Source organism: Ursus maritimus, unplaced genomic scaffold (assembly GCF_017311325.1).
Source record: "Ursus maritimus isolate PB19 unplaced genomic scaffold, ASM1731132v1 scaffold_17, whole genome shotgun sequence".
Taxonomy (NCBI): domain Eukaryota; kingdom Metazoa; phylum Chordata; class Mammalia; order Carnivora; family Ursidae; genus Ursus; species Ursus maritimus.
The window spans coordinates 473,451-487,953 of NW_024424119.1; the positions used below are offsets into that span (position 1 = coordinate 473,451).

Consider the following 14,503-nt stretch of genomic DNA (forward strand, 5'->3'; position numbering starts at 1 on the left):
GGAGAAAAACAGAGGTCTAGAAGAGATATTTGAACAAATTGTAGCTGAAAACTTCCCTAATCTAGCAAGGGAAACAAACATTCGTGTCCAAGAGGCAGAGAGGACCCCTCCCAAGCTCAACCACGACAAACCTACGCCACGTCACGTCATAGTGCAATTCGCAAATATTAGATGCAAGGATACAGTATTGAAAGCGGCCAGGGCAAAGAAATTTCTCACGTACCAAGGCAAAAGCATCAGAATTACGTCAGACCTGTCTACACAGACCTGGAATGAGAGAAAGGGTTGGGGGAGCATATTTAAAGCTCTTTCAGAGAAAAACATGCAGCCAAGGATCCTTTATCCAGCAAGGCTGTCATTCAGAATTGATGGAGAAATAAAGACATTTCAGAATCGCCAGTCACTAACCAATTTTGTAACCACGAAACCAGCCCTACAGGAGATATTACGGGGGGTTCTATAAAAGTAAAAAGGCCCCAAGAGTGATACAGAACAGAAAGTCACAGCCAATACAAACAAAGACTTTACTGGCAACATGGCAACATTAAAATCATATCTCTCAGTAATCAGTCTTAATGTAAATGGTTTGAACCATCCCATAAAACGCCACAGGGTTGCAGATTGGATAAAAAGAAATGACCCATCCATTTGCTGTCTACAAGAGACTCATTTCGAACCCAAAGATGCATTCAGACTGAGAGTAAGGGGATGGAGTACCATCTTTCACGCAAATGGACCTCAAAAGAAAGCTGGGGTAGCAATTCTCATATCAGATAAATTGGATTTTAAACTACAGACTATAGTTAGAGATGCAGAAGGGCACTATATTATTCTTAAGGGAAGTATTCAACAAGTGGATATGACAATTATAAATATATATGCCCCCAACAGGGGAGCAGCAAGATACACAAGCCAACTCTTAACCAGAATAAAGAGACATATAAATAAAAATACATTAATAGTAGGGGACCTCAACACTCCACTCTCAGAAATAGACAGAACACCCTGGCAAAAACTAAGCAAAGAATCAAAGGCTTTGAATGCCATACTCGACGAGTTGGACCTCATAGATATATATAGAACACTACACCCCAGAACCAAAGAATACTCATTCTATTCTAATGCCCATGGAACATTCTCAAGAATAGACCATGTTCTGGGACACAAAACAGGTCTCAACCGATACCAAAAGATTGAAATTATCCCCTGCATATTCTCAGACCACAACGCTCTGAAATTGGAACTCAACCACAAGGAAAAATTTGGAAGAAACTCAAACACTTGGAGACTAAGAACCATCCTGCTCAGGAATGACTCGATAAACCAGGAAATCAAAAATCAAATTAAACAATTTATGGAGACCAATGAGAATGAAAATACAACAGTCCAAAACCTATGGGATACTGCAAAGGCAGTCCTAAGGGGGAAATACATAGCCATCCAAGCCTCACTCAAAAGAATAGAAAAATCTAAAATGCAGTTTTTATATTCTCACCTCAAGAAGCTGGAACAGCAACAGAGGGACAGGCCTAATCCACGCACGAGGAAGCAGTTGACCAAAATTAGAGCTGAAATCAATCAAGCAGAAACCAGAAGTACAGTAGAGCAGATCAACAGGACTAGAAGCTGGTTCTTTGAGAGAATCAATAAAATTGACAGACCACTGGCAAGACTTATCCAAAAGAAAAGAGAAAGGACCCAGATTATTAAAATTATGAATGAAAAAGGAGAGGTCACGACGAACACCATTGAAATTGGAAGGATTATTAGAAATTTTTATCAACAGCTATATGCCAATAAACTAAGCAATCTGGAAGACATGGAATCCTTCCTGGAAACCTATAAACTACCAAGATTGAAACCGGAAGAAATTGATTCCTTAAACAGGCCAATTAATTATGAAGAAATTGAGTCAGTGATAAACAACCTTCCAAATAACAAAACTCCAGGCCCGGACGGTTTTCCTGGGGAATTCTACCAAACATTCAAAGAAGAAATAATACTTATTCTCCTAAAGCTATTTCAAAAAATAGAAACAGAAGGAAAGCTACCAAACTCATTCTATGAGGCCAATATTACCTTGATCCCCAAACCAGGCAAAGACCCCTCAAAAAGGAGAATTACAGACTGATTTCCCTAATGAATATGGATGCCAAAATCCTCAACAAGATACTTGCTAATAGAATCCAGCAGTACATTAAAAGGATTATCCATCACGATCAAGTGGGATTCATACCTGGGATGCAAGCATGGTTCAATATTCGCAAATCAATCAGCGTGATACATCATATCAACAAGAAAAGACTCAGGAACCATATGATCCTCTCAATCGATGCCGAAAAAGCATTTGACAAAGTATAGCATCCTTTCCTGATTAAAACCCTTCAGAGTGTAGGAATAGAAGATACATTTCTTGATCTCATAAAAGCCATCTATGAAAAGCCTACTGCAAATATTATTCTCAATGGGGAAGAGCTGGAAGCCTTTCCCTTAAGATCAGGAACTCGACAAGGATGCCCACTCTCTCCACTATTATTCAACATAGTACCAGAAGTCCTTGCAACAGCAATCAGACGACAAAAGAGATCAAAGATATTCAAATCAGCAAAGAAGAAATCAAAATATCTCTCTTCGCAGATGACATGATACTCTATATGGAAAACCCAAACGAAGCCACTCCCAAACTATTAGAAGTTATAGAGCAATTCAGTAACGTGGCGGGATACAAAATCAATGCTCAGAAATCAGTTGCATTTCTATATACGTATAACGAGACAGAAGAAAGAGAAATTAGGGAATCCATCCCATTTACAATAGCACCAAAAACCATACGTTACCTTTGAATTAACCAGAGACGTAAAGGGCTTATATTTCGAGCTGTACTACAAAGCTGTGATCACAAAGACAGCATGGTACTGGCACAAAAACAGACACATAGACCAATGGAACAGAATAGAGAGCCCAGAAATGGACTCTTTGGGCAACTAATATTTGATAAAGCAGGAAAAAACATCCGGTGGGAAAAAGACAGTCTCTTCAATAAACGGTGCTGGGAAAATTGGACAGCTACATGCAAAAGAATGAAACTTGACCACTCTCTCACACCATACACAAAAATAAACTCCAAATGGATGAAAGACCTCGATGTGAGACAGGAATCCATCAAAATTCTAGAGGAGAACATAGGCAGCAACCTCTACGACATCGGCCAAAGCAACCTTTTTCATGACACATCCCCAAAGGCAAGAGAAACAAAAGATAAAATGAACTTATGGGACTTCATCAAGATTAAAAGTTTCTGCACAGCCAAGGAAACAGTCAGAAAAACTAAGAGGCAGCCCACGGAATGGGAGAATATATTTGCAAATGACACTACAGATAAAGGACTGGTATCCAAGATCTACAAAGAACTTCTCAAACTCACGAGAAACAAATAAACAAATCAAAAAATGGGCAGAAGATATGAACAGACACTTTTCCAATGAAGACATACAAATGGCTAACAGACACATGAAAAAGTGTTCAAAATCATTAGCCATCAGGGAAATTCAAATCAAAACCACACTGAGATACCACCTTACGCCAGTTAGAATGGCAAAAATAGACAAGGCAAGAAACAGCAATTGTTGGAGAGGATGTGGAGAAATGGGATCCCTCCTACATTGTTGGTGGGAATGCAAGTTGGTACAGCCACTCTGGAAAACAGTGTGGAGGTCCCTTAAAAAGTTAAAAATTGAGCTACCCTATGATCCAGCCATTGCACTACTGGGTGTTTACCCCAAAGATACAGACGTAGTGAAAAGAAGGGCCATATGCACACCAATGTTCATAGCAGCAATGTCCACAATAGCTAAATCGTGGAAGGAGCCGAGATGCCCTTCAACAGATGACTGGATTAAGAAGTTGTGGTCCATATATACAATGGAATATTACTCAGCTATCAGAAAGAACGAATTCTCAATATTTGCTACAACATGGACAGCACTGGAGGAAATAATGCTAAGTGAAATAAGTCAAGCAGAGAAAGACAACTATCAGATGATTTCTCTCATCTATGGAACATAAGAACTAGGATGATCGGTAGGGGAAGAAAGGGATAAAGAAAGGGGGTGTAATCAGAAGGGGGAATGAAACATGAGAGACTATGGACTATGAGAAACAAACTGAGGGCCTCAGAGGGGAGGGGTTGGGGGAATGGGATAGTCCGGTGATGGGTAATAAGGAGGGCATGTATTGTATGGTGCACTGGGTGTTATACGCAACTAATGAATCATCGAGCCTTACATCGGAAACCGGGGATGTACTGTATGGTGACTAACATAATATAATACAAAAACATTAAAAAAAAAAAAAACCAGGGATGTACTGTATGGTGACTAACATAATATAATAAAAAAATATTATTATATAAAAAAAAGCTTTGTGATTGTCTAAATAGCCTGATTTATTCTTGATATCCCCTCATTGTTGAGAGTGTGCTATGACCTGTCAATGATTCAAAGGGAAAAATCTCATTTAACACTTAGTTTCAGGCTGATTGGAAACCACACTCTCAGGCAGCAGCTTTTTAAAGTATGCAAATATATAGTCCTGTGGAGTCACAATCATAATCTCTGTTGGCCTCCAGACCAGGAGATATGGAAGTGTCTCCCAATTGATAGGTGCAATAATTGGGGCTCTTGAAGAGTGTATAAGCTCCTTCTGGGAAGTCTCATCAATCTCTAGCAAGGCCAAGAGGGTGTGCAAGGATGGTGTATCCCTGCTTATATACCCTGGAAGTATTCCTTTTTCTCTAGATGTGTGGGATACATAAAGTCTGCCCCTCAGGCTGAAGCTCCAAGCTAAATAAATAGGCCTTTTTCACAGGAAGACTGGAGTTGTGTTTTAGTCTGTTGTCTGTGCAGTGCCTTGGGATTGATGGCCTGCTGAAAACTGTCTTTCCAATTGTTACAGTCTTGGCCACCAAGACCAGGCAATCCAGGAGTGTCCCTTATGTGGATTGTGCATACCCACTGGTTTGGGCAAGGAAGCTAGAGAGTATAGGGGTGGGTCACCTTCACCAGCTTCAGAAATACCATGAGCAAATGTCTGCACTGAATGCCCCCACAGCCTTCAGTAATGCAGTGCGAGAGTATCTTGTTTGTGCACATACACCAGCTTTGAGCTGGAAGCTGGAATGTGGTAACTACTTGCTCTTGCCCATTGCAGCCAGAATGTGGGGGAGCACTACAACTGCCTCTGCTCTCTGGCCTCAACACATGCTGTAACTGCTTTCCTGCTCCCCCCATCGCAGCAAGGTAGTGAGAAGTGCTGCATCTCAACTCACTTGCCTGTTCTTGCAGACTGTATGGAGAGTGGAACAATTGTGTCCACCCACATCTCCATCTCCAGGAAGCACCTCAACTGTCCCTTGCCCCTCCAGCCAATGCTTCCAGGTCAGCAAATGAATGCCCCTCATATAGTATAGGTGATTTTCAAACTGCTGTTTTTTCACTGGATCTTGGGACAAGTAGGAGTATATGTGAACTCTCCAAGAAGAGAATCTCAGCCTCTTATTGCACTCTGGGACCCTTAGACATTAGATGCATTGGTTTTCCAAGCCATTTTTCTGGGTGCTTGTTTTTCCAGAGCAGATCCCACAGGCTGGGGCACCCAAAATAGGATACTAACTCTCAATTCTCTGGGTAAAGCACCCATCTGGTGACATCCTTCCCTATTGTCTGTTGCCATGCCAGGGGTTGGATTTTTTGTGTGTGAGATTGTGTCTCTGCCTCTCCTACCCATCTTGATGTGGTTCTTTTATCTTTGTTGTATCCTGTTGTTGTTATTCTTTGTTGTGGAGAGCAGTTCATCTAATTTTCAGATCTTTTTCAGAGGGAATTGATCCATATGTAGCTGTAGATTTGGAGTGTTCATGGGAGAAGTTAAGTTCAGGAACTAATCATCATCACCTTAAAACCCCCACCAAGAACAGTGCTGAAGGTGAAGTTCAACTCTGTTTCTTTTTTTTTTTTTTAAGATTTTATTTATTATTTGACAGAGATAGAGACAGCCAGCAAGAGAGGGAACACAAGCAGGGGGAGTGGGACAGGAAGAAGCAGGCTCATAGCGGAGGAGCCTGATGTGGGGCTCGATCCCGTAACGCCGGGATCACGCCCTGGGCCGAAGGCAGACGCTTAACCACTGTGCCACCCAGGCGCCCCTGAAGTTCAACTCTGAAGAGAGCCAAGTTGTAATGTGTGGGGGCAGAGGCAGAGGAGGATTATGAGTTGGAGATGGGAGTGGGGGTTGCATATAAGATAACTCTGATGTGAGTTGGAAATTTAAAAAAAAATCCATAGTGGTTGCATTAAATTGTAAGATGGAGATGGGGAGAAGACAGAAAGTAGGGAATCTTGAATGTTGACTGGATTGTAACTCTATTGGTTCTTTGTATGCAGTTAAAATCCTGCCAAAATCTCACCCACTCAAATTTCATTCTTAGGGCAATTTGGTTCTCTGCCAAATTTTGAGTAATAAATAGAATCTGCAAGCTCTCTGAACACAGAGCTGCAAATTTTCAGAGGAGAAATCAAAACAAGATTACACGGTAAGAATAAAACTAATATTCTTGTACATTTTTTGTCAGGTTTGGTAAAATAAGATCTTGGGAATGATGGAGAACTGGCTTTTATTTCTATAAAATAAAGGATTAGGCTGATTTGTTATTTATTGCCAATACCAATAAAAGTTGATAACAACAGTTGCTACTAACCTATAATTCCACTTTGATTTCCTTGGGTGATTTGGAAAACTATTAATAAATTGTTAAAATTGATTATAATAGTCTTTATAGTAAGTTTCCATCCCCCACCACAAAACTTTATAAAACAAGTTGATAATTCTACTTCATACTCCTAATGCTTATCCAAGACAAACCTACTCGCAATTATTTACCAGTGGCTTCAAAAAATGGGGACAAATAGAAGAACTTTCCTCCCTTCAAAATCATCTGCTCAAAAAAAACCATTTATGAAAAAATAAGGAACTGGCATCCTAAATGAGTAAACTCAAAAGCTCATTAGTTTTGCTATTAGTCTTCATTTAAACACTTTCTTTAAAAGATTGTTTTAATCACTTTATTTCTTACTGTTCACCTTGTGGCAATTTTTTCTCTTTGCACTTTTCTCTGCCCTATCTTTCCACACATAAATACATGCCTCCAGACTATTTTAATAAAGAAAATAGCACAAATCCAAAACTATCATGGCTGCACAAAGTTGATCGAGGTCTTTGGAAACTTGAGAGTTTAAGGAGTAGGTGTGGTTGGATCTTCCTGAGTCTTACTCCCTCCTCAGTGAAGCTTGAATCATCTCTGTATGCCACTGTGATCCAGTGCTGTTCCCAATATCCTTGACTATCGCTTCTCACATTTGTCTTTAGAATACTTTTTGCTTCTAAGTTTGCCCTGAAAAGGCATAGTTCTGTGTTCAGAAAACTTCAGAATCCTCTATTTCCCAAAGTTTGGAGTGCTTGGAATCACACAGTTGAGTAGTATCCTTAAATAGTTAAGAACTCTCTGCATAAGCATCCCTCCCTGCAGCTCAAATTTCACATTTTTTCCATTGTTCTCTGAAAGGATCTTAGACTTCCTACCATTCTTTCACTGGTAGCAGCATAATTCATTTTCTCAGCAATGATCTAGATTTGTTCTATTTCCCATCACTGTTTAGCTTACAATATCTACAGCCAGAATATATCTCTTTCTTTTTCCTATTTATAGGGAAGGAAGAATTGAGAACTTTTACTTAGAGTTTGAAACAGGGCTGAAAGTAAGGCAAAAGATTGAGAAATGGGAGCTGCCACTCCTGGTTAGGGTCAGCAGAGGGTTAAAGAAACAGAGCTTATGACTAACTTCTGGGAATGTGTCTGAGATTCAATTGTAAAAAGTTCATCCACGGGGGAATTAAATCATTACAGGGAAATACTGTGGGGTGTGTGTATGTGTGTGTAGCACTGAAGGGAGGAAAAGAAATAAACACCAAGGAGTAAATCTGATAGCACAAGGTCTTTTTTGGAGAGAGGCATGCAGAATTAACTCTTTACAGAGAAGTTCTGCAGAGGGGACTGCATTGAGGGAAGAAAAAATAAACACCAGGGAATTTTTCTGCCAGTAAATCTGATAGCACGAGGTCATTTTTGGAGATGTGAGTGTGACTGTGCCAAAATCAATGTATCTTTTACTTAACAAGTTGAAATTCCGGCAAACATGGTGGAAATCAAAAGTGTCAGTCAGAATTTTTCTTCTCTGTATCACAGTTTGTAGCAGGGATATTTAAAAACATTAAGACTAAAAATAATCTCCTTGAATAGTATAAAGAAATCTTAATTCCTTCAAACAAAATGATGTTTGGTTCAAGGATTTCAGGAAATCATGGGAGAACCTCTAATCTTTTTTCAGTTTCCCTCTGGGTTCTCTGATTCTGATATCTGCATGCAAAAGCTTTAAGAGTACACAGCCTTACAGGGCAGGCAAAGTTCATTGTTGCAGGATGGTAATGGGGAAGTAAGGAGTTTGGGACACTTCCTCCCTGTAACAGACTCCTGGCAGATACTCATATGCTGGCCTTGTTATTGTCAGTAGATCATGCTGTATCTGTGAGCATTTCTGGTTTTGTTTTTGCTTTAAGTGAAGAGTGCAATACAGCATAATAGTAAAAATACACAGATTTTTTGAGTCAGGCAGGCCTTAAATCCATCATTTATCATTGACTACCTGTGTGATTTTGGATCTTACTTAATTTTCCTGACCCTGATTTTTTTTCCTCTGGTGCAAAATATAAAACAAACAAAACAGTAATGATAACAAAACATCCTGCCTTAGAGAGGTGTTCTGATACCTACGGAGATAAAGCAAGTCAGAAGCAGTCATTAAAGGTAACTATTATTAATCACTGATCACACACTAAATGTGAGGTATTTTCTTCACATTATCTCATTTAATCCTCAGAGCATCTCTGTGAGATAACATCCTCCATTTATAAAGTTAAGCAAGAAAAATTTGGAAAGATTGTACTAACCCACGATAACTCAATCAGTAAAACCCAGAGTTAAGTCCCATGAAGGAAAAGAACCAAGAAGGAAGATGGATTTTTCTAATCAAAGTTTCTATAATTTTCAGACATAAAAATATTAATGAGATGACAGTAAAACCTTCCACCTATCTTTTTTTAAGGTTACATTCATTGCCATCTGAGGGGAAGTTTCCCTGCCAGCCACCATTTTCTTACATAACTTTCTTTCCCAATGGTATTTCCAGAACCAAGAGGGGTCCACCCACAAACTTGGCTGAGTGATTTCACTTTTAATTAGCACAACCGTCTACATCTAATTCCTTTTCACTTAGAACACCTCATTAATTAGATGATTGCCACAATTTTCTCTAGGAACACTAACGCATCTGAGACTTTTTGCAATCATAAGAATGTTTTCCTCATTACTTCCCTTGAATTTCCTAGGAAAGATTGAATATTTTTTAAAGAGCTTGACAGAACTTCATAGTTTTGCATGTTTGCTGTGTTCAAATATCAACCACTCTAATTTCTTAGCCTGTTTGTTCTATCAGTGGCAGTTGTTTAAGAACTGTTATCTAGGGGGCGCCTGGGTGGCGCAGTCGTTAAGCTTCTGCCTTCAGCTCAGGGCGTGATCCCGGAGTCCCGGGATTGAACCCCACATCAGGCTCCTCTGCTGGGAGCCTGCTTCTTCCTCTCCCACTCCCCTGCTTGTGTTCCCTCTCTTGCTGGCTGTCTCTATCTCTTCAAATAAATAAAAATAAAATCTTAAAAAAAAAAAGAAGTGTTATCTAACCACTTAACATTTTTTTCTTTAAGAGATTATGTGCTTTTTCTCTTGTGTTCTTCAGGGGCTTTTTATATACAAACATGAATATTCCTCTGGCCTGAATTTATTAGTTTCAAAATTTTTCCTTCCTGAGGTTATATGCCATTATCTTTTATACATATGTGTATTACTTGTCCACATTCTTTAGCAATCCTGTTTAAACAATACTTTATCATCACGACCACTTCATATTTGTAAATTAGTAGTAGTTGTAGTATTCAGTTTCCTTGAGTAATATTTCTTTTCAATCTTTTTAAAAAAGTTTTGGCCTCAGGGGTGCCTAGGTGGCTCAGTTGGTTAAGTGACAAACTCTTCAGATCAAGTCTTGATCTCAGGGTCATGAGTTTGGGGCCTTCGTTGGGCTCCACACTGATCATGGAGCCTGCTTTTAAAAAAAGTTTCAGCCAGGGGCGCCTGGGTGGCACAGTCGTTAAGCGTCTGCCTTCAGCTCAGGGCGTGATCCCGGAGTCCCGGGATTGAGCCCCACATCAGGCTCCTCTGCTGGGAGCCTGCTTCTTCCTCTCCCGCTCCCCTGCTTGTGTTCCCTCTCTCACTGGCTGTCTCTATCCTGTCGAATAAATAAATAAAATCTTAAAAAAAAAAGTTTCAGCCACAGACATAGGTGTCAATATTCATTCTAATTTAATTTGTTAGATATAATTCAGCTTCCTTTTTTTTCTTCACTATGACCTATATGAGATCAATATTACCTGAAAGTGCATATGGCACTACTTTATCAAAGATGGTGCATATTTCATCTTCACTGACTTACTCAAGAATCATATGGTTTGTGATCATAATCATAACCATCACAGTGTGGTTGTTAATAGAATAAACTGGAGATTATTAAGTCAAAGGAGTATAAGCTGTTTTGCTAAGAAGATTTGGAGTGTCCTATGCCTAAGACATGACATGTAATGCTCACATCTGGTTGTCTAATTATTACTACCCTTCATTATGTCAAGTAGTATGATTTCTCCTTGTTACTATGAGGTCCATGAAATCAGATTTAGCATTTAGAAGAATTAAAATAATTTGCATTGTGAAGTGCCAGTTGGAAAAAACTGTCGTTTATAAATCCTTGTATTTCTAAATTCATAAAGTATAAAAATTAGATAGAAGTCCATTTTTTAGCAGCATCCAATTTTTTTTCTGGTTATTTGTAGTAAATGCTCCTAAAAGAGCATCTGGATTTATTTAGACTACTATCTAGGCAGAACAGTGCAGTGACTCCTAACCTCTAGTGTTGTTGTTCATTGTTAGGTCCAGATAACTTCTGTACCTATTATATGCAAGTTCTCTTCTTGGCAAAGGAAGGAACACCAGTCAAATTCTTTCACTCTGCATCATTGGGTATACTCAGGAAAAGGTCATTATCTGTCCAGAGGAAAAAAAACAATTAAGTCTTATCTTGGATAAGAAGAGAGGTTGTTAACACAGTCTTTCCATGTTAGTAACTTTCACCTCAAACCCAGCTACCAGATAACCAAGGCTGAACCTACTTAGAATCCCACATGATAATGATGAAGTCAACAATTTGGGGAATAGCTGGAGCAGCCCATGAAGCAGGCAAAGTGGGAGACAAAGGCTTGTCATGCTGTTATGGACAAGTTTCCAGCCCTCTGAGTTATATTTTCTGATTGTTGCAGAAGGAAGCTCTGTTTAAACTTGTACAGGAATTAAATATCCAGGATGTGGATTGTAACTTAAGTTTTTTCAGGTCAATGGCCAGGAACCTCCACACCTGTGAGTGGCAAGCTTCCATACTCTTGGCATGGGTTGGGAAGCTGCCAGTGGCTTCTTCCTGCTGCATGGCCTATGCATGGTGTGGGGCAGCACCTCCTTGGTGGTGGGCGTGGGGGCTGTGCTGGCCATGAGCCTGCTCTAGGTTTGTGCCCTCAGTTTCTACATGGGTCAGCTGAAGTTGGATGTGAAATTGGTGCCCAAGGAAGATGGCACAACCTCTGCTGAAGGCCCTGATGAAGCAGGCCAGCTTCATTGAGCAGCTAGGCCATGAGGAATGGTTCGGTGCTGGATGGCCCAGAGCCCAAGGACAGGGACATTAAAATGTAACCTTTCCCTTGCTCCAGAAAGAAAGAGAGAAGGAGGGGAAGGAAAGAGGGAAGGAAGGAAGGAAGGAAGGAAGGAAGGAAGGAAGGAAGGAAGGAAAGACACTTCCATACCCTTAATTTTTAAATTTCTTTCAATAATCAAATTTAATATCATCTAATACATGACACAGTGTATTACTAGGTGGTTATTTGGTTGTGAAAAAATATCTCATGGTTTATCCAGGGGTGATGTTCAATAGCTGGTATGGCATGAGCAGAGATAAATAGGAAAAGAACCAGCCACGTGCAGCATGCCAGCTGAATACCAGCATTGGGAAGGACTCTCATTCTGGCTTTGGACTATACCAACAAATCTGGGATAATGGTGCAGTAAGGGTAGTGTGAAATATCTAAGTTTTACAGAACTTTTAACAACTCGACTAATATTTCTGTTACTATGTGATAGGCATATCCCAAACGTAGGAGAAAATTCCTATAAAAGTTTTGCAAGCAGTAACTTCAGTCTTCATACAAGGGAAAACTTTCACATATTATGAACATATATTTACAATTAACTTCTGAGTAAAGGTAAACTGAAACAATATTTTTAGCAGAAAACAGTTTTTATTTTTAATCTTTTTCTCTTTTGAGCATCATTATGGATTCATGGCTTTTGTTGACATTGTAACTAAATCGTTTTCAAACTTAACTTGTTTTGATTAGCTACTTTTTTTATTGTTTTGACTCAAATTGTCACAATTTGGCACATAGAAGCCCTTTTATGCTGGCCCATTTGCTCTTTTATTAATCACTTCAGAACTTTGAAAAATGCATCATTGTTTTCAGGCAACAAGTTGTTTAGGTTCACCTTGCATTTCTTCCACCCATAATATGAAACCAGCTATTCTCCAAAGAACTCTGATTTCTTCAGTGGAGAACATTATTAGATTACAAACTATGGGCCCTGGGATATATACTGGATTATTTCATCTTAGTACTGACATTAAATCAGTTCAGTTACAGAGATAGGGGAGGAAATATATATACAAAAAATCATGAGTTCATATTGGCAATTTTATTTTGTTATGAATATATTAAGATTTTGTGTGTGTGTGATGAGCACTGGATGTTGCATGTAGTGATAAATCACTAATTCTACACCTGAAAAAATAAAATAAAATACAAATACTTTAAAGAAAAGATTGTTTTTATTACCCAATTGTTTAAGTTGCTTTAACTTTGAAAATGTTAATACTTTATTAATTGAGAGTTGTTTTTTTCCCTTTGTTAGCTACATTAATTACTGGAAGGTATGAAAACCTGTTTAACAGTTCACTTTATAAATGGAATGTTAACTGAAGTTTGATATTCAAAAGTCTTTATAAGTCATTTCATTTTGTCACTATTTGTCCAACCACAATGACCTACTGAATATGTATCATATGCATATGATTTTCATAATCAACTTTATTTTATATTTTTCATAATCAATTTAACACAAAAAATAATACACACAAAAATTTTTGGTAAACAAATCCAACTAATGTTTTGCAAAAATAAAATAGTAATAATACTACTATATTGGTAATCTGTAAAATTAATAGTAAAAATAGTAATAACAGTACTGCTATTGGTCATCTGAATTTGTTTATTTTTTTAAGATTTTATTTATTTATTTGAAAGAGACAACAAGAGAGAGCTCAAGCAGGGGAGGGGCATAAAGAGAGGAAAGCAGACTCCCCACTGAGCAGGGTCCCCCAAAGGATCCCGGGATCATGACCTGAGCAGAAAGTAGACAGATGCTTAACCAACTGAGCCACCCAGGCACCCCTGGCTCTCTGACTTTATTTTTAAAAGAGCATCTAAAACAGTTACTTATAAGTTTTCAAAATCTTGTTCTGGTACAAAAAAAATTTCAGTTTATCCTTCCTATTTCTGATGTATCATGCTTTTTCTTTCATATATATTTTTATTGGTTTTAATATATCATTTATATATCCATATTATTATGCTCTAATTTTGTTTAAAATATAAAATTACTTAAATATTAAACTTTTCAACCTAGCTGATATGGAAAAGAGTATGAAAATTCCTCAAAAAATTAAAAATAGAACTACTATATCACTGTGCAATCCCACTTTGGGGTAGATATCCAAAAGAATTGAAAGCAGAATCTTGAAGAGATATTTGTACACCCATGTTCATTGTAGTATTATTCAAAATAGCCAAGAGGTAAAATCAACACAAATGTCTATTAACTGATAAATGGATAAAGAAAATGTGGTACATACATACAAGAGAATATTATTCAGTCTTTGAAAAGAAGGAAATCTTGTCACATGCTACAACATGGATGAACCTTGACAACATTATGCTAAGTGAAATAAGCCAGACACAAATACTGTATACTATATTATCTCATTTATATGAGGTGTTTAGAGTGGTCAAACATATAGAAACGGAGAGTAGAAATGTCATCAGGGGCCTGGGAAAGTGGGAAACAGGGAGTTGTTGTGCAATGAATATAGTTTCAGTTTTGCAAGATGAAAAAGTTCTAGATATCTGCTACAGAA

The 14,503-nt window shown here is 38.4% G+C and overlaps 1 protein-coding gene across 1 annotated transcript in view; it reads left to right on the forward strand.

The window, feature by feature from the left end:
• Positions 1–6,553: 6,553 nt before the first annotated feature.
• Positions 6,554–14,503, forward strand: part of IL33 (interleukin 33) — a 44,947-nt gene continuing 36,997 nt past the window's right edge. Inside the window, exon 1 of the mRNA XM_008689866.2 lies at positions 6,554–6,589. The gene's annotated coding sequence lies outside the window, so the exon portion shown is untranslated. The remainder of the gene's footprint in view (positions 6,590–14,503) is intronic.